Source organism: Bubalus bubalis, chromosome 15, assembly GCF_019923935.1.
Source record: "Bubalus bubalis isolate 160015118507 breed Murrah chromosome 15, NDDB_SH_1, whole genome shotgun sequence".
Classification (NCBI taxonomy): domain Eukaryota; kingdom Metazoa; phylum Chordata; class Mammalia; order Artiodactyla; family Bovidae; genus Bubalus; species Bubalus bubalis.
This window is the reverse complement of record NC_059171.1, coordinates 24,499,914-24,525,676: the sequence shown is the minus strand read 5'-3', so window position 1 is coordinate 24,525,676 and position 25,763 is coordinate 24,499,914. Positions and strand designations below refer to the sequence as shown.

At 39.0% G+C, this 25,763-nt stretch overlaps 1 long non-coding RNA gene across 11 annotated transcripts in view; it reads right to left on the bottom strand.

The window, feature by feature from the left end:
- Positions 1 to 397: 397 nt before the first annotated feature.
- LOC112579143 overlaps positions 398 to 25,763 on the bottom strand; it is a 167,432-nt gene continuing 142,066 nt past the window's right edge. For all 11 annotated transcript variants that reach the window (XR_006544883.2, XR_006544886.2, XR_006544887.2 and 8 more), the window contains 3 exons: positions 13,595 to 13,667; positions 1,282 to 1,368; positions 398 to 699 (listed from right to left, as the gene is read on the bottom strand). This is a non-coding gene — a long non-coding RNA (uncharacterized LOC112579143). The remainder of the gene's footprint in view (positions 700 to 1,281; positions 1,369 to 13,594; positions 13,668 to 25,763) is intronic.

Genomic DNA, 25,763 nt, shown 5'->3' with positions numbered 1-25,763 from the left:
CATCATCTTCGTAAGATGCCTCTGGATAGAGGCAGCCCTGGGGCTGAGAAAACTGGGTCTCCTTTCTTACTTCTCAGATCTCTGGGCAGGGCTCCTGGAAAAAGATTCTGGCACTGAGCAGTATACACTTACCAGGTGTCAAAAGTGCTATCCATAGACATCCATGGTGGTCCAGCAGTTGAGAATCCACCTTCCAGTGCTGGGGGTGCAGATATGATCCCTGGTCAGGGAACTTAGTTCCCACATGCCTCGGGGCACCTAAGCCCGCATATTGCAACTACTGAGCTTGTGCACCGCAAGGAAGACCCGACGCAGCCAAAAATAAATATTTTTTTAAAAGACCCTATCCAGAATCCTTCTCACATCTGTTTCATGTCAGGAGGAGACTGCACCCCGATCACAGTTTAGTCAGTGTAATTTTATTGGCAGCAGTTTTTCCCCAAACGAAAGCCAAACGTAAGGATTACAAATCACAAAAGGTTTTCAACAATTTGCATGTTGGGCTGTCAGGTTGCTCGCTCTTAGTACTTGGTCATTTTCCATCCAGCTCTAGGATTTTCTCACGTTGAGAAATACTTCTTTGTCATCAGTTAGGCTGACGGGTCTGGAGCAGGACAAAAATCTCTAGAGACTCAAACATCCACATGTTCAAGAATTCTTAATTGGACTCCCCTGGTGGTCCAGTGATTAAGAATCCACCTGCCAATGCAAGGGACACGGGTTCAATCCATGGTCCGGGAAGATCTCACAACCCCCAGGGCAACTAAGCACAAGTGCTGCAGCAACTGAGCTTGCACACCTGAGAGCCCGTGCTCTGCAAGAAGAGAAGCCACTGCAATGAGAAGCCTGCCCACTGCAACTAGAGAACAGCCCCCCACCTCATCTAGAGAAAGCCCACGTGCAGCAATGGAGACCCAGCGCAGCCATAAATGAATGACTGAATAAATAAACGAAAAACACAAGTGAAAGGGGTCTAGTTCTCAGTTACAACAAGGGAAGCCATGGTCAGGCGGCTCGTTGCCCATAACCTTGGGCAGGGTCGGCTCATCCAATGTGGGCACCCTGGCTCGTGCCCACATATGTGTGGCAACCCACAAAAAATTAAAAAAAAAAAAAGAAGAATTCTGAATGAGTGAAGGGACAGACAGGGTACATCCATGGCACACATCCCTCTTCTAGAGAGATTCAGATACACACACATCCTCTTGGACCCAGACAGGCCCCACTGAGACTGTGGGTCTCACAATCAATGACAAAATGATAAATCACTGCCACTCATACCTGCTCAGGATTCTCTTAAGGACACATCCTTGCCAGAAAATATTCAAGATGTCAATCCACACAGTCCAAAGAAATACAGAAGTAAACCTGGGACATCAAAATAATGAAACACACGGATCTTAATACCCACAACATAATTGGTTGGCCTTTGATTAGCAACTTATAAAACAGGATCTAGCTATGAATGTTGGGATTAGTAAATTTGAAATTCTTTGGCTGACTTTGAAGAAAATGTAAGGTATACTTGTATTTGAGAACTATGATCTTGAAAACTTGTTGATATGAGTATTAAAAAAAACCAAAACAAAACTTGTGCTGTGAACTGCATTTCTGAATAACAGAAGTGAAAAGAGGTTAGTTCTTGGTTAATAAGATGCAGAAGAGAAGGTTAGACTGCACAGTCATACTAATTATACAGGAGGATTCAGAAATGGATCCTATGCAAATCTTTGAGCTGAGGACAGCAGCCTAGAGCAATAGAGGAAGTCAGGATCACATGCAGATCAGAAGGGACAATGGGAAACAGGGATATTGGAATCCAAAGAGTTGTGTATAAAGAGGCTGCTGCACAGCCTTGAGTTTCAGAGACAAACACCATCAACTTGTAGCAACAGGACAGGGAGGCAGAGAAGGGAATAACTATCCCAAACTCCTCCTCTCCCCTCCTCCCGTAGCCTGCCTCTGTCTCTTTCTGGTAGAACCCTAAAAGGGAGACGGAACAAGGGTAGAAATTAGCCATGATGCAGAAATTAGCCAGAAGGAGCAATTGTCTTAGCTAAGTTTAAATCTATACAAACTCTGTTTCTTATTAGCATGATTAAAGCTCTTCTCTTTAATATCCAGCTGCTTAACTAACCTTTTGGTTTAATCACAAAGGAATGTAACTCTTAACAGTAAAGCTTTCGGTGACCACAAACTTTATGCAACATTTGTTACAGGAAATCATATTCATTCACTTAAATAAAAAATGTTTGTCATCAGAAGATAAATTTATACACTTAAGTTATGGATGTGTTCACCAACATCAACCTTATAATCCATCCAGTCGCCTGTAAATGAACTCATCCTTCTTGTGTTCATAAAATGCATCAAATGGATTTTCTTTTAAGCAGGGAGCATTTTGGCTACCTTCCTTTTATAGCTGTAGAAGGAAAAGTAATCTCATTCCTTACATATTCATCTAAATATATCACAAAGTTACTTTGCTTTTTTTAAATAACATAATTCTGTTACCTCCTGTTTGGAGAACTTCTCTGTTCTTTGATACTTACTTAAGTCATGGTTAAACTTCTTAGACCTTCAAACATATAGAAAAATTCTGAATTATCAGGATTTTATATAATAAATTGTCTTTTACTTATAATCACCCCCCAAAAAGTGACTCTGGACCTCTGCAGGATACTCAAAGCAATTACCTGGAATTAGGGAAATAAGAAAATATGTATGTATGTATGTATCTGTCTCTTCAAAACTAATCTGCCTATAGGCAATGTCAATGAAAGGATGGGGTACAGATCTGAAGTGTTCAGTGTCCCCTGTTTTCCTTACGCTTAACTCTGCTGACATATGTAAGATCTGTGATAACAGGACTATGGGAAATTGACTTAGTAGCACTCCTTCACATGCACTCACCTAAGACAATAATACAGGAACACATTAAAGTATATTTGCCTCTGACACAGGCACAACAAAGCAAACAAATTTTATTGGAATCAAACATCATTTTTATGCTTCTTGTTTTAAAATGCAAATTCTATGCAGCTTTCTTTGTAAATTTATATGTCCACCAAATATTTTTTAAAAAGAATTTATTCTCCACCTACATAGTATGGCTCAGCAAGTAGTTATGGGTCAGTTCTAGAACCTTTTCTGTAAGATCCCACTCTGTGCTTATTGATCCCATTTTCCAAGGTCTTCCTTTCAATCCAAGCCCTGTACTCCACAGAGTTTAGAAGAGATCTGGTGGTGGTGATGTTTATCAATGCACGTCTGCTAAGTCACAGGCTCCTCTGTCCACGGGATTCTCCAGGCAAGAATACTAGAGTGGGTTGTCATGCCCTCCAAGGGATCTTCCTGACCCAGGGATCCAACCCACATGTCTTACGTCTTCTACATTGGCAGGCAGGTTCTTTTACCACTAGTGCCATTAGCAATACATTTGCTCAAAGTCAGATGTTATTGAATCCTTAGTTCCCTTCCTCTAACCCACCTTGATCTGATCCTGAACAACCTGCCCTGACCCTTTCTAGGTAGTCAATGTTAAACACTAGTATGCATCCTTCCACACCTTTCCCCACAATCATAGAATTACATGCACACTCACAAACACAAGTACCTAGGTTTGAGGGACTATCTTACACAACTGATTTTCACCTTATAGTCTCTACATCTACCATTTCACACTTACACATGTAAATCTCACCAAGAAAGTTGACATAGATTTACTCATTCTTTAGTCACACATACATATTTGATACTTTAATGCTAAGTTCAACCTCATCCACTATCACCAGTCCCTCATTCTTATTGGCCTTTGGTCTCTCTTATCCATCCTTCTATTTCCAAACTATCATTTCAAGGGACTTCCCTGGTGGCTCAGAAGGTAAAGCATCTGCCTACAATGCGGGGGACCCAGGTTTGATCCCTGGGTTGGGAAGATCCTCTGGAGAAGGAAATGGCAACCCACTCCAGTATTCTTGCCTGGAAAATCCCATGGACGGAGGAGCATAGTAGGCTATAGTCCATGGGGTTGCAAAGAGTCAGACACAACTGAGCAACTTCACTTTCACTTTTCATCACTTCAAGTGTTTCATCAAACTGAATGCATCTGCTTTCCTGTTTAAGAATCCAATCTCTCAACATCTATCTTTCAGTAAGAGAATTTGCCAAGTCATACTGAATGCAACAATTTACATACTTTATTTTACTCCTTACATCTCACTTGGTTTGTTCATTTTTACTTTGTTTTTGCTTACTCATTCTTTCTTCTTGCTTTGGCTGTTTTGCTAGTTATTCCCTTTTTCCCCCTGTATTTAATTTGAAATTCGGTACTTTTCCACTCTGTCAGTGTTTACCTTCTTTTTTCCAGCACTCATAATCAAGCTCTTATTTACCTCTTTTTATATGAAACCAAAATAACAACTATTTCTCCCAACTGAGATGAGCTATTTCCCATTGTTTTCTTTCCCTTCCCCAAGGAGACCACTAAAAGGCTTTTATTTCTCCACTGCTTGGTGCTGAGTTCTGTAGAATGCTTCACCATTCTTTATTCCCCCAACTTCAACACCTAAATCCTTTTTTAGGTAAACATTTAGTAACCTGCCGCTTCCCTTTCCATATGTCCCTTTTGCTTTGACAATTTATATTCAGCACTTAAATTGTACATTTCTTGTTACAGTATCATTAGTTATTTGCATATACTTAATGTGATTTGCATAAATTTACATCTGCTCTCACATATGTTTAATACTATTTGCATATATTTACATCTGTTTATATATGCATGCTTGCCATTCTCTTTCTTCACCTACATTAAGGTTTCTTTCTTTCTTTCTTTCTTTTTTTTTTTTTTTTTTAATAGTATCTGCCGCATTGGAGAAGGAAATGGCAACCCACTCCAGTATTCTTGCCTGGAGAATCCCAGGGAGGGTGGAGCCTGTTGGGCTGCCAGTCTATGGGGTCGCACAGAGTCGGGCACGACTGAAGCGACTTAGCAGCAGCAGCAGCCCCATTTAGAGTGTGTGCCTGATAGTTTCTCAGAATCCTCACAAATCTACAAATATTTCCTATACCTTAGCAAATGAATTGTATCAACAGCCTCAGCTTGCCGACCTTTCCTCCCAGTTTAGTTCAGTTCAGTCACTCAATTGTGTCTGGCTCTTTGTGACCCAATACTTCCTCCCAGTAGTCTATAGCAATTAGTCCACCATCTTGCCTCTAAAATGCCAATATTATATTTCTTCCTTTGTAAAAACTCTGTTTTTTTTCAATCTAGAAACCTACAAGATTTTCTCTTTGCATCTTCCACCTTATCAAGGCCTTTCCCTGGTAGCTCAGCTAGTAAAGAATCCACCTGCCATGCAGGAGACCCCAGTTTGATTCCTGAGTCAGGAATATCCCCTGGAGAAAGGATAGGCTACCTGCTCCAGTATTCTTGGGCTTCCCTAGTGGCTCAGATGGTAAAGAATCTGCCCACAATGTGGGAGATCTGAGTTCTAATCCCTGGGTTGGGAAGATCCCCTGGAGGAGGGCATGGAGTAGGTTGTCAAAAATTTTCTAAGTCTATTCTTCATATTTTCATCCTTTTTCTATTGTCTTTTACATTTTCCTGAATTTCTTTTAAGACCTAGCTAAACTAAAAAAGTTTCCATTTAAAATTATGTTTTACTTAACCCCACCCTCTTTCAGCATGTTACCACATTCTATTTTCTTCTCCCTATACTTTTTAAATGAGACCAGGTGGCTCAGTGATAAAGAATCTGCCTGCCAATGAAGGAGATGCAACTGACCAGGGGTTGATCTCTGGGTTGGGAAGATCCCCTGGAGAAGGAAATGACAACTCACTCCAGTATTCTTGCCTGGAAAATCTCAGGAACAGAGGAGCCTGGCAGACTAGAGTCCATGGGGTCATAAAGAGTCAGACACAACTGAGTACACACACAGGCAGGGAGGCAATGAATTTTTACACACTCATTCACTCTCCAATACATGCTTGGTGCATTCTGTGTCATGGGCATTTTTAGATGTTGGGGATGCAATAATACATTTTAAAAAGACAAAAATGCTTGCTGTTACTGAACTTGTTTTCATTTTTCATTCTTTCTTCTACCCACTGAAATCAACCCCTTGCATCCCCTCTGTCCCTGCCCTGTCCAAGGCTGCTCTAGCAAAGACCAGGAATGAACTCCCAAACCTCAGTGATCTACGACATTTGACACTTTTCTCAACGTCTTCTTGACTGTGATAATGAGATTGTATCTGTTAGAATAACGGTCATTACAAATAAAGAACTCAACTAAAATTGGCCTAAACAGTAATTTATAAGGTATTATTATTGGAATTTTCAGTTATGGCAGGTGTCAGGGCTGATTTGATTAGGCAGCTCACCAAGAACTTGGTTTCTTTCCTTGGATTCTGGTTCTCCGATGTCAGTTTTATTCTAGGTCATAACAGTTCCACTTTTCACGTTAATAGGCCATACCTATTAATCAGGAGGAGGAGCTTGCCTTTCAGGAGCTTTTTTATTTCCAAAAAAAAAAAACCTCCAGCAAACATCCCATCATGTCTAATTAAATTTAATTGGGTCTCTTCCCCTTTCCTAAACTAATTCTTCTCACCCTAGAAATGTTCTGATTGTCTTAGGATTGGGTTATTTGAACCCATCATTGTGGCAATGGTATAGGATTACTCTGAATAGCTGTATAAACCAGGGCTCACCCCTAAGGCTGAGTCTGAGTCAGCTTTTGAGGACACACATCAGCAGCATAATGGAAAGATGTGTGGATACCCAAGCAAAAATCTGGGTACTGTGAGGAAGGGAAAAGCGGGGGAACTATTGCTCAGTTGACCATAGACAAATGCCAATCAGTTTCCCCCTAGACCATCAATTAAACTTTGTGGCTTTCTAGAATTTCATCTACAGCAATTTGGGGTATTTTCATCTACTTCATGACTTTAACTACCAACTCTATGATAGGCACTCTCAAATTTATGTCTGAAATCTCAGCTTCTTTCCTGGAATCTAATTTGTATTTCCAGCTACAAGCCAACTGTCTTGGCTTATTAGTATTTCAAACTTAACCTGTCCAATACTTGCATAGACATCCTAGTAATCCAAAAGATAAATCTGACAATAATCTTGGACAATCATCACTTTTTCTTGTTAATACTTTCTCCAATATCAGGGAGCTTCTTGCACCAAATATCTGGACCTTCTTTACCAATGTGGACCTTGTTTAGGTGAATATTACAGTCACTTAACACACCTGAGAGTTTTGTCGAGGAGAAGATCAACATTTAAACTTTGCTGCTGACTACATGCTTTATCATAAAGCTCTGTGCACTTTTACAACATCAAGTCAATGTGGTAAACCAGCTTGTTTAGTCACTTAGTTGTGCCCAACTCTCTTGCAACCCCATGGACTGTAACCTGCCAGGCTCCTTGTCCATGGGATGTCCCAGGCAAGAATACTGGAGTGGGTTGCCATTTCCTTCTCCAGGGGATCTTCCTGACCCAAGGGTCGAACCCACCTCTCCTGCATTGGCAGGCGGATTCTTTAACACTGAGCCACCAGGGAAGTGCAGTAATCCAGCTTAGTCACATGGGAAGGTTCCTGTCATTACCTTTTGTTCTTAGACTTTCCTTGGAATCTTGACCAGACCCGAGGAACTGAAAATACCTTGTTTTTTCATGTCTCTGTAGCACTGCCTATTCCCCTTGGCTGGAATTTTCTTTTTTCCTCGGGCTCCTGCATGACATATTCTCGAGCTCACCCCGAAACCTCTGACAGAGTTACTGGCTCTATCTTTCCAAATCCCTTACACAGACTTAATCGTCTAGTATAGACAGTCTACTATTGTCAAGACACACTGTATCATAATTATTCAGCTTTATATCTATCTCCACAGCAGATAGCCATGCCTTTGCTAGGTATGTAAAGATGTGAAAAATGTGTGTAAGAATGGAAAGAGAGAGGGCAGTGGGAAGGTGCTGGGGTAATAAACAATCATTATACAGTGGACTTAGAGAATTGTTTTCACTTTTTAGTAGATAGATTTTATATGAACAGAAGGAAATCATTTGAGGATGAAAACAAGGATTTTAATCTACATTCTTCTAGTAATTACAATAAGAACTTGAGTCTTTTGTAATAAGAACTTTTCTCTCCATGTCCAACATCAATAATTTGCAAATGTGGATAATTCTAATCAGCCAAAAACTTTTAGGCAGACTTTGGAGCATTATGGGATATGCAGTTCAGTGAAAATGTTATGACTCAAATGAAGCATGTTACATTGGAAATGTGTATCTGGTTTCACATGCTGGAGTTCAGATCTGCATAAGGACTAACTGAGACACAAAAATCACAAGAGGAGAGTAGATATCTTTCTGCCCCATTTAACAAACACAACTTTTTTTTTCTCATTTCTTGAAGATGGAGCTCTTGTTTCACTTTCTTATTGCCTATCAATCAGCTGAAGAAGACATCTGCAATTGGGGTTCCTTCGTAAGACATAAGCCCTGGCAGCAGCAGCCAGCACTCATCTGAAAGCTCCATCCTAAATTACCTTTGTCAGACTGTATAGAAAGTAAAGGCACACTTCAGTCTCATTTGATTAAATCAGGGAATGTACCAACTCGCCAAAGAATGGCAAGTCCTTTCCATTTACATGCTCCATTAACTGCACTTCACCGGAAAAATAAATCTCAGGGCAATTCTTTACCTCTGCTCTTCTAATTGCTACTTACAAATTCTTTTCTCCCAATCATGCTATCTCTCATATATCAGGAAGCCAAAGCATTTGTAGCTGAGTCCCTGGCTCTAATTTAACACGATATGCCATGATTAATGCCAAAGGCAAATAATATACCAAGTTACCATGGGAACCAGGGCATGAAAAGGTAAAAGCCCTCCCTGACACAAGATGGGTGGGACTTCTGTGGAGACCTGTACCCCACCAACACCAGGGGCCATGTCATTTTGGCAAAATTCCTCAGACCCAGCCCATTCCCAATCCCAGAGATGTGTGGATCCATCCTTCCTCCATTGAAATTTAACATGCAGTTAGTCCACACCTCCAAAGGAGACAATTACTGGATCATCATTCAGATTACAGATTCTTCACTGAACACTCACATTCAAAACCCATGGCATATGACACAAGATTAAAAGACTTACAAAAGAGATCACCTGAAGGTATCACTACCATTAAAATAGTATATTTATTTTACAAAAACACTCACTCATTCCAAGGTTCTGTAAGTATTTTTCTGCCTTCCAATTCATATATACATATAGAGGATACTTGCAAAGTGGGAGAAGGGGTTACATGGTTTAAAATCAATTAGAAATAAAAACCAAGTATCTCTAGAGCTACAAAATGGGAATAAATTATCTCACTGTCCAAAATATTTATTCATATAGGGCTTCAAGGCTTGTTTCTAGTGATGTAAAACTACCTCATGTGCATTTATGTCTGTGCCCCCTACACACAAGGAAAGAGCACCCATTTAACATTTCTTTGTCAGCTTCCTTCACTTATATCTTTATTTACTCTGCTTAGGCCTCATGCAAACAGGGAATTTCAATTATAAGGAAAGAAATCATTGAATTTCCACCATAAGGAAAATATTTCTCTAGAGAAAGAAACAAAGAAAATGCAAGCCATGGTACTAACATGATAATATATAATTTCTCTGGGGAAAAGTCAATGCAAATGTATGTATGATATTGAATGATGTCCTTCATTTATTTTCTTGCAAATTTTTCTCCATTTTATTCAGAAAATGATTTAAACAACTGAGCTGAAGTAAACAACCACATTCACTTTTGGTACAGTCCTGTAAGATTTAAAGTTGAAATTGGTGCGCAAATGCCATGTTGGTCACAAGAGTAGACAAATCTTTGCCATACGTGTTGATTTCATTGAGGATGAAATTATTGCTAACAGCCTTGGGTTCATTAAATTCAGAACATATTTTATGGAGTATTTTGGCCATCCAATTTTAAAACCATGTGTATTTTATGGAAAATTTTAATTCAGAAGTGTTTGATTCCTTTTAAAATCATTAAGATTTAAGTGAATTTCTTGATGTTGACCAGTAAAGTCAGTTAAACCTACACTATATATAATATTGAGTTTGATGACTGGCAATGAATGAGAGGCCAGTGTTAGAATTAGTGTTTTGTTGCAGGAGTGGGAGCAGTTGTCTACATGTATCAAGAAGCTAACCATGAAACTTTGAAGGATCAGAGTAGATGAGAGGGTACAGGTTTATTGCAGAGTCTTCAAATAATTCAGACAGCCATCTTGCTTTTTTAGTGGCTAAATAAATAATGTCTTTCACATATATCTTTTCTTGGAGAAGTCAATGGCACCCTACTCCAGTACTCTTGCCTGGAAAATCCCATGGATGGAGGAGCCTGGAAGGCTGCAGTCCATGGGGTCGCTGAGGGTCGGACATGACTGAGAGACTTCACTTTCACTTTTCACTTTCATGCACTGGAGAAGGAAATGGCAACCCACTCCAGTGTTCTTGCCTGGAGAATCCCAGGGACGGGGGAGCCTGGTGGGCTGCCATCTATGGGGTCGCACAGAGTCGGACATGACTGAAGTGACTTAGCAGTAGCAGCAGCAAGTATTAGGTGATCCAGTGAAGTGAAAGTCACTCAGTTGCTCAGTCTTGACTCTTTGCGACCTCATGGTCTATACAATCCATGGAATTCTCCAGGCCAGAATACTGGGGTGGGTAGCCTTTCCCTTCTCCAGGGGATCTTCCTAACCCAGGGATCGAACCCAGTTCTCCTGCATTGCAGGCGATTCTTTACCCACTGAGCCACAAGGAAAGCCCAAGAATACTGGAGTGGGTCGCCTATCCCTTCTCCAGTGGATCTTCCCAACCCAGGAATCCAACTGGGGTCTCCTTCATTGCAGGCGGATTCTTTACCAACTGAGCTATGAAGGAAGCCTAGGTGATCCATAAGGAGAGAAAATGATATTATACTAGAATTAATTCTACTACTAATAAAATGTATTGAACGCTTTCGATATGCCAAACACCCTGCTAAAGATCATCCCAAAATCATCTCCTTTGATCCTCAAAACAACTCTATGAGGTAAATATAAGCCATACCTCATACCTTTGCCAAGGTCACATATATACTTTCTATTTATCCATTGTAAAGGCTTTCAGAAAAGAATGTGAGAGAGGAGACTTTATTAAGAGGCTATTGCTTCACATTTCCCCACCTCAAAGAATAGTCATCCTAGACAATACAGGAAGAAGGAAATGCTATCTATCTGGTTGAGCCAGGGTCAAGATCAGATAGTCTGGTAGTGTGTGGACTTGACAGCTATACGATTTAGGTTCCATACACTATACCAAGCTCAGTCTAGCTAAACAAAACATACAAGAGATAAGACTCTTGTTCACAGCAATGTTATATATTGTATTACCATTCACAACTGCTCCTCTGTGGGAGGATTACACAACCCCATCCTGTTGACAATAGGTTTAGACAATGTGACTTTCTTCGCACAATGAAATGTGAACAGAAGGTGACACATACCACTTCTCAGCAGAAGCTTTCAGATCCAGCCCATGAATCATGTTTCTATTTCTATTTCCCCCTCTGTTATAAGCCCAGCAACGTCCCTAATAGGAACTTCTCTATCAGCCTCAGTTCAAGATTGAAGACAACAGATGGCAAAGCCCCAGCCAGAAATGGTGAACACATACATGTGAACGGGAAATCTACTTTCATGGTTTAAATCCCCTACATTTGGGAGGTCTTTTGTTACTACACATTAGCATTGTTACCCCTACAGATACAAACAATGAAACACAGTGATTAAGGGGATGAGATCAGCAAACCGCCTAGCCTCCAGTCACAATCCCATCACTATTATTTACGCTATTGAAATTCAGTTTCAACAATCTAACCTTTGAATAAGCCAAAGCGAATGTATAACAAATTAAATTTGGTCCCTTGAATACTCTCACTGACTCATATGGAAAAACAAGTAGGATAAATTACAATTGGCTTACATTAAGCAAAACACATTACAAAGCTCTTACCTCTTAAAATTTTTTTTAAGTTTTTCCAATACATATGTTCAATATTTAAATTGTATACTTATCTTTCTCCCTTTCCATTATTGAAAATATAAAACATTAAGATTTCTCTATTTCTAATCTCTATACTTTAGAGTCCCAAGCTCAAAATAATGGTATACGGTTGTCTGATACGTCATTTTGGCATAGTTGATCGTTCATTTATCACTGTTTACCATACTTACAAGCTTTGATAAGGAAAAAAATAGAAGATTTGTTCAGGTAATTACACCTTACATGCTTTCAAAATGATTTGGAGGAGTTGCTTACAAAAATATAGATACTGCAACAGGCCAAAAAAATGAAAAATGAGTGCAAAGGAGAATAAAGGCAGGCCTATTAGATGGATTTGGTACATAAAATGGAATCCAACAGGAGCTTACATGCTTACTTGTATTTTTTTTTTAATTTTATTTTATTTTTAAACTTTACATAATTGTATTAGTTTTGCCAAATATCAAAATGAATCCGCCACAGGTATACATGTGTTCCACATCCTGAACCCTCCTCCCTCCTCCCTCCCCATACCATCCCTCTGGGTCGTCCCAGTGCACTAGCCCCAAGCATCCAGTATCGTGCATCGAACTTGGACTGGCAACTCATATTTAAAAGCTCCGCAAATTCAGTTTTTGAGATTCCTGGTGTCCAAAGCAAAGAGAGAAGTATAATCCCTTATCAGATACATAATGATCCAAAAACCTTAAAAAGCAGTGACTCAAGAGAAGTACAACTTTTCACAACATGGAAATCTGTCAGGCATTTCCTTTGTGGGTCAACATCAAAAAGAAAATGTGAGATAGCATCCTTAACAGTGTCCTTCTCAATATCCCTACAAGCAAACGGCAAAAATGTAAGAAATTTCCCACTCTGTATTCCATTAAGACTCGAATTTCATTCTTATGACTTAAGGAAATACCCAATTCAAGATGTTCTTCCAAGTTATTTATTTACACTAAATGTATATAGCCATTTAGACTATGTCAAGTTCTTTATATATAATATTCCATGTGGCATCTCTGAACCAAACACAAAGTTAATGATGGAAACATTGGTCATTGTTTTAGATACTCTGTGGTGTGTGTGCTACAATGTACTTAGACCAAAATGTTGGGAAAACATTCTGGTTTATCTGCAAAAGAATCTTGAACAAACAAGATCCAGATCTTTTCAATTCAAGATCATATTCTCCTAGTCAATCCAACAATCTTTACATCCCTTGCCATCAACTTTTTTTTTTTCCCATTGTCACCTCCAATTCCACAGTTATTTTTCATTTTGACTTTCTGAAACCTTTCTTCTTCCTTCTATAACCGACGTCACTGGCTGGGCACCTCACTTAAGGTGACAATGACATAAAACTATCCAATGATTGTGACTCATTACAGATATCCTTTATTTGTGTTCATATAGAAACTACATAATAACATGGCCATTGGCACTTCTCTATAGAGTGCCTTGCTCTCTATAGAATTTTCTCACCTTGCTTGTCTTCCGACATCAATTATTTTCAGAGTAAAGTTGGGCCTCGTGGAAGAGCATCAACAAAAGCAGCCTAGAAAAATGGGGAAAGGACAATTAACAAAAGGAATGGATTTGAGTACTTCTGAGATCTCAGACTCAAACTTGGAAAAGTGGTTTTCAGAAGCCATCGAATGACCTGATACGAAAAAAAACTTCATTTAGATTTATAATTGGTTCTGCTATTCATTTCTAAATACATAATGATTTGTAAAATATTTCATTTTAAATTAATATTTAATATTAATATCTCAAAATGTAATATTGAAACATGCTGTCCCTAGGCTTAATTGTTTGACCCAGAGAAAGTTCATCTCCTTGTGCTTCCATTTCTTCATCTTTAAAATATAGATTATAATAAGTCCTATCTCATGGGGCTATTCTGAGAGTTACATGGGTTAAAATTCCTAAACCAATTAGAGCCATGCTTGGCACACACAGCGCAATAAAGTGCCTGCTATAATTATTATTCTTTTAAAAAATAACTTCTAATGTTTTCAAAATGTTATTGTTCCCTATATTTTTCCTCATTAAATATTCAATGACATAAAATGATAGAAATGAGCACCATGAAAATGGAAACATATTTTTAATTTTTTAGATGAATGCCAAATTCTACCTCATTAGGAAGAAATGAAGCTACAAGTTTTCCTTCCCTTGCACACACAGTTTTAATCAGCAGACACCATGACATTTCAATCAGTGATAATTCAAGAAAGATTTGTTTTTGCTAACATCTCTTCACAAATTAGTGTTTTTTGTTAAAGGCCTAAATAAAGCCAACTCCAATTTTAGATGTGCTTTGATTCAAAGACTCTTGCTGTCTATTCAGCTTGTCTACAGGCCCTGTTCACCCATCCTTAGATTGGCAGCAGGTTACAATGAAAAGAGCACTGGTCTGGAAATCAAAAACTTATCCTGAACTGTCTGTGTCACTGGCTGGTTCTTTATATTTAAACAAAGCATTCTACCTAATTTGAACTTAGTCTCCTACAGGAGTTGAATGGAGATGGTCCTTTATTATTATGAAGTGCCATGCGCTCGGTCGTGTCCGACTCTCTGTGACCCCGTGGACTATAGCCCGCCAGACTCCTCTGTTCATGGGATTCTCCCAGCAAGAATACTGTAGTAGGTTGCCATTTCCTCCTCCAGAGAATCTTCAGGAATCAAACCCACAGCTCCTGTATCTCCTGCATGGCAGGCAGATTCTCTATAAAATTCTGTAATTCTTAGAAGATTTTCATGTTATCTACATATGTTGGACAATGTGACATTAACTCCCCTGAAGTTATCCATCTATATACAGACTTGTATAGAAAATGAATTCTCTTCATCTAGATCATCCATATATTACCCAGAATTTTATGCTTCCTAGGAAGAACAGAAAATAGTTCATATTTAAAGCTATTTGATATTTAAATAACTAGAATGTCCTTAACAGCATTGAAACTCTCATCTCTTTCTTTCCACAGAGAATACACATAGATTTGACTGTTTTTTGTTTGCTTGTGTTTTTAATCTTTGCAATGCTGTCCAGGTTCTGGCTGCTGCTTCTTGTTAGCTGGTCACATATACAAGTGACACAGTCATTGCCAGCATTTGCTTCTCAAAATAAAACTCCCCAAAGATAGCTTTTTCACTCTCTTGTATACAAACATATAGCTATCTTCTGGAATTATCACTTGTACTACCAAGTGCCAAGAAGCCATTGACTTGATTTTACTTCCAAGATCCCTAGTATCTAAGAGGTATGAGCAATCATTCAACCAGACCATATACTGCACATTCTTAGAGATACCCATGGGATCATGAAAGGTAGGAGACGGTTTCTGGAGTCACATTCCCCTCCCCCAGAAAGGAAACAGACAAGTCAGCTAAGGAGGTATGACCACAGGACTTCCACTGACAGCGACTAGGTGAGGCAGAAGACAAAGCAGAAACCCTGAAAGATTTGATGAAACGTCCTAGAGCCAGGCCACACAGGAAGAGAGTCTAGGTTAAAGAAGCAGAGAGCTGAATAGCCAGAAGGAAAGAGGCTTAATCAATAGGCACCACTAAGAGGCATAGCCCCAATGCAACAATGTCATGGCACCAAGAGGGAAAATGGAGTCTGAGACTTTTCTTCTGAATCATAACAGGGATTATGTGCCTAGTCACTCAGTTGTGTCCGACTCTTTGCGACCCCACAGACTGTAGCCCACCAGGCTCCTCTGTCCATGGGGATTCTCCAGGCAAGAATACTGGAACGGGTTGCCATGCCCTCCTCCAGGAGATCTTCCCAACCCAGGGATCAAACCCAGGTCTCCCACATTGCAGGTGGATTCTTTACCATCTGAGCCACACGGGAAGCCCATAACAGGGATTAGAGGTCTCAAGTATCAGGAATGTCCCACCCTCCCACCTATCCAGGCAACAGTAGAGGCAAAAGTAAACTCTTTGGAGAAAGCTACCCTAAAACAGACCCACGAGGATAGCACAGACTGAAGCAAGGTTGCAAACCTTGTTATAAAGATCACCAAACACAGAAAAACCAGCCACAGTGTGTGAGAATCAGCAGACAAGGAATAAAGGTTTAAACAGAAAGAACTGCAGGTATTGGAATGGCTTTGACATAATAGAAAACAGCTATGTATGAAACATATAAAATTTATAAAAGAAAAATACAATTACAAAGATATGTATATAGTAAACCTAGGAGAAATAAGGGCTTCCCTGATAGCCTTCCCTGGTGGCTCAGTCGGTAAAGAGTCTGCCTGCAACATGGGAGACCTGGGTTCAATCCCTGGGTAGCAAAGATCCCCTGGAGAAGAAATGGCAACCCACTCCGGTATTCTTTCCTGGAGAACCCCATGGACAGAGAAGTCTGGTGGGCTACAGTCCATGGGGTCACAAAGAATCGGACATGACCGAGTGACTAACACACACGATAGAGCAGCAGTGAAGAATTCACCTGCCAGTGCAGGAGATATGAGTTTGATCCCTGGGTCAGGAAGATCCCCTGGAGAAGGAAATGGCAACCCATTCCAATATTTTTACCTGGAGAATCCCATGGACAGAAGAGCCTCGTGGGCTACAGTCCATGGGGTCACAAAAGAGTCGGACACTATTTAGCGACTGAAACAACAAATGAGAAGTAAGCAGATGGAACTGAAGAGGCTGTAATTAACAGGAATAAAAAATATATAATTGAAACTGTACATGTTAAAAATGAAAAGCTCAATCAATGTCCATCGAGAGATGAGGAAAAGAATAATAGGTTAAAGGAAAGATAGAGGTCAGGGGATGGAGGGTGAAGCGTCCACCCTCTAATCACGCTTTGGTCTTTCTGGTGACTAGCACCCATTCTGAAGCTATCTAGGAGACCCAGCCACTGGGTATCTCTTTAACATTCTAATGACACTCATTACTCTGGAAATTCTAAAGGCTTTAGAAGTTTTGTGCCAGGAGCTAGGGACAAAGACCAAATATTTGTTTATTTATTTTAATGATGAATACATTCAGATGTAATAGATATTGAGAGTTCTAGTTGCTGCACATCGTCATCAATAATAATTGGTACTGTCAGTCATTAATTAATGACTATTAATTCATTATTCGTTATTCACTCATTAATCTTTGAAATTTTAGTCATTCTGTTGGCAATGGGTTACCATTATGGAGTTAATTTGTACTTTTCCAATGACTAATAAAACTGGGTTTTGCTTCACTTTGTTTCTGATAAATTTATTCGTCATTGCTCAATGCTCATGTTTTATTATGTTAGGTTTTCTTTTAAGCTACAGTTCTCTTTTAGTGGATTTATGTGATTATGCTTCACATTTTGAAGTAGGATCTTCAGCTATTTTGACACTAAACAACCAAGAGTACAATTTTTTCATGGTGGTGACTAACTGCATTAACAAAAATCAACCTTATATTTGCTATCGATAATGTTAACGTGGGCGTCCCTTGTGGCTCAGCTGGTAAAGAAACTGCCTGCAATGTCGGAGACCTGGGTTTGATCCCTAGGTTGGGAAGATCCCCTGGAGATGGGAAAGGCTACCCACTTTAGTATTCTGACCTGGAGAATTCCACGGACTGTATAGTCCATGGGGTCACAAAGAGTTGGACATGACTGAACAACTTTCACTCACAATGTTAACTTGTATAACAGGACCTGCAAAATGGAGGCAGACCCAGCTGCCCAGCCCACATCACAAATCTGTACTTAAGCCAGCTTGCACTAACAGAAATGCCTCCCTGTCAAGGAAAGTGAGCACCAATCACAATCCTCCAACCCAGCTTTAGCTAGCTTACCTCACCCTAGAAAACAGAACCATCTAGCCTTTAAAGAAATCACCCAACCTCATTGCTAATCATGCCCTGTATCCACATCACTTACTCTTAACAGTCTACATAGCTTGCTCTTGTCCAAAATCCCTTAGGAGGAAATCTCTACTGCTTAAGAGGCATTGTACTCTCCCAACCCATGGATTGTTTTCCCTAGAATAAAGGACAGCAAGCTCATTATTAAATTTTTTCAGGTTTCTCACTTGCAACAGTATGCTTAGCATAAATTAGAACAGAGGGCTTGTTTTCCCAGAACAATTCCTTTAAGATATTTGTTCTTTATTCATATGATGAAAAGAAGGCAAGCATTGTTCAAAGTACTCTTAAGAAGTTTTTCTACAAACAGATAAAGCACTTTAATTCTCAATGTTTCAAATAGTTTAGATAAAATATTTAAATATAGCTTTTACTATTAAAGAATTTTTCTATATATTTATAATCTATAGTAGGAGTTTTAATGTTTTAACAAAAATTTTTTTAAGGTTTTAATTGCAATAATTGACATATAACACTGCATTCATTTTGGGTGTACAACATAATGATTTATGTGTATATTGCAAAATGATTGCCACTGTGTTTAGTTAACATCCATCACCACATGTAGTTACAAATTTTGACTGTGTGTGTGATGCAAACTTTCATGACCTAGTCTTTCAGCAGCTTTTGAATATACAATGCAATATTGTTAACCATAGCCATCATGCTGTATATTATATCCATAGAACTTGTACCTTTAAGCTTATACCTACTGATGACATTAACCCATTTTATCCATCCTGAAAGTTATTTCTAATGCAATTAAACTGAAAGATTTTAGTTCCAGAGAAGCAGACAATATTCCCAATATTTCTTATTTCTCTGAAGTCAAGAAGAGTTATTCTGCAGAGAGAAACTTGAAAGAGCTAAAATATCTCATAAGGAACATGTGGTAGCAAGAAACATGGACCTCCAAACGTCCATCCTCAAATTCACAGAATGTTACTTCACGTTCGAAAGGGACTTTGCAGATATGATGCAAGTAGGGATTTTGAGGTGAGTACACTACACTGGATTATCAATGTGGCCCTAATTTAATCACTTAAACTCTTAAAAGCAGAAAATCTTTTCATGAAACGAGTTGCCAGTCCAGGTTCGATGCATGATACTGGATGCTTGGGGCTAGTGCACTGGGACGACCCAGAGGGATGGTATGGGGAAGGAGGAGGGAGGAGGGTTCAGGATGGGGAACACATGTATACCTGTGGCGGATTCATTTTGATATTTGGCAAAACTAATACAATTATGTAAAGTTTAAAAATAAATAAAATTAAAAAAAAAAAGGCAGAAAATCTTTCCCAACTATAGTCAAAGAGATGTGATGACAGATAAGGAGGCGGAGAAAGAAGGTACAAAAAGGCAGGCACTTGCCACTGCTAGCTTTGAAGACAAAAGGGCCTACGTGTCAAAGAATGCGGGTGGCATCTAGAAACTCAGAATGACCAGCAGCCAACATTCAGCAAAGAAACAGGGGCCTTCATCCTACCACTGCCAGGAAATACATTCTGACAATACGCGGAATGAGCAAGGCAACCAGATTCTTGCCTTGAGCATCCATAAAGCAGTGCAGCCTTGTCAACAATTTGATTTTAGCTCAGTGATTCCTGGATCAGATTTATGACCTACAGAAATAAAAGATAATAAACTTGTGCATTTAAACCACTAAGTATATGGTAGTATATAAAGGCAGCAAAAGAGAACTAATATAGGCCCACAGCAAGAAAGAGAAGTGACTTTCTCAAAGTCATACAACTTTTAGGGATAACACCAGGGCTAGGACATTGTCTGATTCCACTTTTATTTATTTAATATTTTAAAAATTGAAATATATACCTTTATTTTCCTGGTAATAAATATTAAACTGCTTCCTAGTAGACATTTAGCAAATTAACAGATGTTCTGAAAGATGCAGATAATAATGGTTTTAAATTTATGTCAATTCGGTTTCAAAGAAAAGAGTTGTAAGAACTTTTTTTTTAATTGACTTAGATGAAAAGAATTTCCATATTTCTTAAAGTTTTAAATCACTTATCACTTAAGAAATGTTTATTTTATTGGCAACAGAACAGATGTAGGTCTCAATCAAAAAGGTTATTTTCTTTGCAACAAAAAGAATAAAATACCTAGGAATAAATTTAACCAAGGTGAAAGACCTTTACACTAAAAACTATAAGACACTGTTGAAAGAAATTGAAGATGGCACAAAGAAAAAATATTTTGTGCAAACTGTTAAACTGTCCATATTACCTACAAAAATCTACATATTCAAAGAAATTCCTATCAAAATCCCAATGATATGTTTAAAAAAAAATACTAAAATTTATATGGAAACATCAGATCAGATCAGATCAAATCAGTCGCTCCGTCATGTCCAACTCTTTGCAACCCCATGAATCGCAGCATGCCAGGCCTCCCTGTCCATCACCAACTCCCGGAGTTCACTGAGACTCACGTCCATCGAGTCAGTGATGCCATCCAGCCATCTCATCCTCTGTCATCCCCTTCTCCTCTTGCCCCCATTCCCTCCCAGCATCAGAGTCTTTTCCAATGAGTCACTCTTCACATGAGGGGGGCAAAGTACTGGAGTTTCAGCTTTAGCATCATTCCTTCCAAAGAAATCCCAGGGCTGATCTCCTTCAGAATGGACTGGTTGGATCTCCTTGCAGTCCAAGGGACTCTCAAGAGTCTTCTCCAACACCACACTTCAAAAGCATCAATTCTTTGGTGCTCAGCCTTCTTCACAGTCCAACTCTCACATCCACACATGACCACAGGAAAAACCATAGCCTTGACTAGACAAACCTTTGTTAGCAAAGTAATGTCTCTGCTTTTGAATATGCTATCTAGGTTTGTCATAACTTTCCTTCCAAGGAGTAAGCGTCTTTTAATTTCCTGGCTGCAGTCACCATCTGTAGTGATTTTGGAGCCCAGAAAAATAAAGTCTGACACTGTTTCCACTGTTGCCCCATCTATTTCCCATGAAGTGGTGGGACCAGATGCCATGATCTTCGTTTTCTGAATGTTGAGCTTTAAGCCAACTTTTTCACTCTCCACTTTCATCTTCATCAAGAGGCTTTTTAGTTCCTCTTCACTTTCTGCCATAAGGGTGGTGTCATCTGCATATCTGAGGTGATTGATATTTCTCCCGGCAATCTTGATTCCAGCTTGTGTTTCTTCCAGTCCAGTGTTTCTCATGATGTACTCTGCATATAAGTTAAATAAGCAGGGTGACAATATACAGCCTTGACGTACTCCTTTTCCTATTTGGAACCAGTCTATTGTTCCATGTCCAGTTCTAACTGTTGCTTCCTGACCTGCATACAAATTTCTCAAGAGGCAGATCAGGTGGTCTGGTATTCCCATCTCTTTCAGAATTTAACATAAAAGATCCCAAATAGCCAAAGTAATACTAAAAATTACAAAACTATAATAACAAAATAGCATAGTACTGGCTGAACAGACATATAGATCAACAGAACAGAATTGAAAGCCCAGAAATAAACCCATATATGTAAGGATAATTAATTTAAAATAACAAACAAAGAACATATACTGAAGAAAGGATAATCTCTTTAATACATGGTGCTGGGAAACCTGGACTGTCATCATGTGCAAAATGATAAAACTAGACCACCATCTCACACCATACAAAAAAATCAAATCAAAATGTAATACAGATTTGGTTGTAAGGCCTGAAACCATAAAACTCCTAAAAGAAGTTGGGCATCATTGACAATAGCCTCAGCAATATCTTTCTGAATATGTCTCCTCAGGCAAAGGAAACAAAAACAAACAAATGGGATGACATCAAACTAAAAAGCTTCTGAACAGCAAGGAAAACCACAAACAAAATGAAGACAACCTATCAAATGGGAGAAGAGATTTTCAAATTGTATATCCAATAAGGGGTTAACACCCAAAATATATAAAGAACTTATAAAACTCAACAACAACAGAAGAAAACCCAGACAACCCAATTAAAAAATGAGAAGACACGAATAGACTTTTTAACAAAGAAGACATATGAGGGCCAATGGGCACATGAAAATATGCTTAACATCACTAGCCATTAGAAAAATGCAAATCAAAACTACAATGAGGTATCACACCAATTAAAATGGTTATTTTTAAATAGGCTAGAAATAACAAGTGTTGGAGAGGACATGGAGGAAAGGGAACACCCATACAGTGTTGATGAGAATGTAAATTGGTGTAGCCACTGTGGAAGACACTATAGAGATTCCTCAAAAAGTTAAGAATAGATCCAGCTACTCAGGGCTATTTATCCAAAATGCTGCTGCTGCTAATTCGCTTCAGTCATGTCTGACTCTGTGCAACCCCATAGACGGCAGCCCACCAGACTCCCCCGTCCCTGGGATTCTCCGGGCCAGAACACCAGAGTGGGTTGCCATTTCCTTCTCCAATGCATGAAAGTGAAAAGTGAAAGTGAAGTCGCTCAGTTGTGACTGACTCCTCAGGACCCCATGGACTGCAGCCTACCAGGCTCCTCCGTCCATGGGATTTTCCAGGCAAGAGTACTGAAGTGGGGTGCCATCGCCTTCTCCGTATCCAAAATGAAAACACTAATTTGAAAAGATATATGTGCCTCTATATCCATTGCATTATGTACAAGATATGGAAACAACCTAAGTATGCATCAATAGATGGATGGATAAAGAAGATGTAGTGTGTGTGTACATGGACAATCTTGAGGGTAGTACACTAAGTCAGATGGAGAAGGACAAACACGGTGTTACTTCCCAATGTGCCATGTGACAGTTGTATAAATATCATCCCATAAAACTTTAGTTCTACCACCTGCAAAATAGAAATAATATAACATTTTCTTCCAACATCACAGGACACAATGTTTGAAAGTATTTTCAAATAAGAAAGCTATATGTACCTGGGACATTTTTGGTACATGGAAAAGATAACCCACAGATAAGAAATCATGTCCAAAGAAACATATTTTCTGAGTAATGTGACAATACATTGCGGGTGAGATTGTTCTCACAGGTATATAAATAATTTTATGGTTCCCAGATGAATATGTGAAGCCACAAGTTTGGATTAATCACAAAGGAGCCTAAACATTAAAAGAAATAATGCTCTTTGAAAGAGAGCCATTAAGTATACACATCGGACCAACAGAAAAAAAAAAAGTGAAGTCGCTCAGTTGTGTCTGACTCTTTGTGACCCTATAGGCTGTAGCCTACCAGGCTCCTCTGTCCATGTGATTTTTCAGGCAAGAGTACTGGAGTGGTGTCCCATTTCCTTCTCCAGGGGATCTTCCTGACCCAGGGATTGAACCCGGGTCTCCTGCATTGTAGGCAGACGCTTTACCTTCTGGGCCACCCGGACCAACAAAGGACAGACCTAAAGTCAGGTCAACAAAGAAAGGCATAGCACAGAAACTTTCTGGAAGTCAAGAGTTAAACAGTAACCAGCCTGAAGAGGCTTCATGAAGAGTAGACTCTGCCCCCCATGTGTCTGCAGAAATACTTGAAAGGGTCATAAAATATCCCAGTGATGAGAACTATCACATGGCTGGCTCACTCATTGCTTTGGATATAATTTGGATATAATAACATTTCATTATATTAAGAAACATTAAGCAGAAGACCTTTTAAGATATTTGATATCTAGCTGAAAAGTTTTGTTTTACAATGATAATTAGAAAACTACTATTCATATTTAGAACACTATTTCACAAAATTAATCATACATGCTCAGATGGGCCAGATACCTCCTCCTTTTAGATACAGATTTTAAAAGAATAGAGGGTGTATTCTGTTCAGCTGCTCAGAATCCAGAAATTCTCATAGTTCCTTATTACTTGTACTTTCTACTATGGAGACCAAAAATGTTGACCTGCTATTAAGAATTTTCCATAAAATGTTCTGGAGGCTATTATACTGTTTCTGGACAAATTGTGATTACTTATCCCTCTCTCCTTGCAGTTATTTACAAAAATCAAGCTTTCCATTCAGAATTAAATTTTTTAATTTATCAACTGGTAGTGCTGCTCTTGACAGATCCACTGTATAAAACTGTTGTTGTTTTAGTTGTTCAGTTGTGTCCGACTGTTTGCGACCCCATGGGCTGTAGGCCACCAGGCTCCTCTGTCCATGGGACTCTCCGGGCAAGAACTCTGGAGTGGATTGCCATGCCCTCCTCCAGGGGGTGTTACCAACCCAGGAACTGAAGTCAGGTCTCCTGCTCCTGTAGACAGATTATTTGCCATCTGAGCTATCAGGGAAGTCATGTCTTTGTAAAATATAGGATTTTGAATACAATCACTAGATCACCAAAAAAAAAAAAAAAAACAAGAGTAAAATATTATTTTAATTTCTAAAAGAATACTAGTTAAGAAATAGCACAACCATAATAATTGAATTATAAAGATGAACAATAAAAATAAATTATTATAATATGTGACTTCCCTGGGTCCCAGAGGCTACGACCCCTTGCTCCCAATGCAGGGGACCTGGGTTTGATCCCTGCTCAGGGAACTAGCTCCCACATGCCACAACTAAAAGATCCAGTGTGCAGCAACAAAGAGCCAGTGCAGCCAAATAACTAACTAATTTTTTAAATAATTATAATACATTCATTCATACAGGTTGAAACGACTCCTTAAAAATTCCTGCCATCCATTCCTTACCTTTGGAATTTCTCAGACCTGGATTTAATACTTCTCTTTGATACTTATTAATTATAGAAGCTTAACCTACTTACTATCTTCAATTTACATTGCACTTGGTTAGAATATCTACTTAATGTGACTGTGGTGAAAATTAAATACAAAGCTCCTAACGTAATTCTTGCTACATAATAAAGCATCTTTAAAAGGAAGATTTTTGCTTGTTTTCTTGGTCCATAACCACAGGAAATTGAAGAAAATCATTCTACTTTCACAAATTAAAGATCTTGAGAGCTAGATTCTAGTGTCCACTTCAGCAAAGTCATACTAATAATCAAAGAAGCATTTTATAATTGCATAGAACTTAATCATTTATAACACTTTGTAAATATCTCACTTGATACAAATTCATACTCCTTTGAGATATGACAATTGTGATTCAGAAAAATTAAGTGATTTTTTATAGTAACTTTTAGTGTAGTAGATATATTTTGGTTGCCAAGGATTTTCCTTTATCCTGGGAAATGTCTTGCCCTCCTCTTCATTCATAAGACTCCTATGAGAACTTTCAAGTCTTATGTAAATTCATACTGGCAACAGGTCCAAGAGTGGAAACAAGACTCAAGTGCAGTCATTAATAGCAGACCACATTCACAGTGGCCACAACTGATTGGTCCAAGGAGGACCTCTGGCTTGCTCTGAGCCAAAGGGTCTCTTTCCAAGATTCTTTGAACATCTGAGAAAGTTTCTCTCTGATGACAGGGCTTTGATATGTTTAACTCTGGAGCTGTTGGCATCAGTGACTTCTGTTGTTGGTGTTTAGTCGCTAAGTCATGTCCCACTCTTTGTGACCCCATGGACCTTAGCATGCCAGGCTTCCCTGTCCTTCACTATCTCCTTGAATTTTCTCAAACTCATGTCCATTGAGTCAGTGATGTCATCCAAACATCTCATCCTCTGTCATCCCCTTCTCCTCTTGCCCTCAATCTTTCCCAACATCAGGGTCTTTTCCATTGAGTCAGCTCTTGGCATCAGATGGCCGAAGTATTGGAGCTTCAGTATCAGACCTTCCAATGAATATTCAGGGTTGATTTCCTTTAGGATTGACTGGTTTGCTCT